We start from the raw sequence: 525 nt of genomic DNA, 5'->3' as shown, positions 1-525 counted from the left end.
CGCGCCCGCAAGAGCCTGCCCGGGCCTTTTCCTGCTGGGCGCGGCGGGGAGGTCCGCGGGGAGGCGGCGGCGGCCTCCTTCGGGCCGTGCCCCCAGCCCAGCGGGCAGCAAGCGGCCCCTCGAGGTGAATGCCGGCAGCGCCCCGTGACAGCCGAGTCTCCCGGCTCGTGCCCCCGACAAGGCTCCTCTCGGCCCTGCAGGCCCGGCCGGACCCCCTCCCGGCCTGGTGCCCCGACGGGGGTGGCAGTGCCCGCCCGACCGCCGGCGCCGGCACCTCCCGGGAGTTGCGCCGGCTACAGCGGCCCCGCCGGGACAGCGCCGACCTCGGGCGCTGTGCTTCTTTCCCAGGCGATTTCCGCCTGAAACCCGGTCCCCACGGGAGCGCTTGCAGCGCCGGCTTCATGCCCCGATCGCAGAGATGCTCCAGCCGCTTCTTGCGCGACCTTCCCCGGAGCCCGTCCGTGACGCTGCACCTCGCGGCGGGCAGCGTGCGCCAGGCTCCGTGTGCCCCCGGCCCGGCGGCGG

This window comes from Gavialis gangeticus, unplaced genomic scaffold (assembly GCF_001723915.1).
Source record: "Gavialis gangeticus isolate Ggan-Ray unplaced genomic scaffold, GavGan_comp1, whole genome shotgun sequence".
Taxonomy (NCBI): Eukaryota; Metazoa; Chordata; order Crocodylia; family Gavialidae; genus Gavialis; species Gavialis gangeticus.
Note: the sequence above shows the minus strand (reverse complement) of the source record.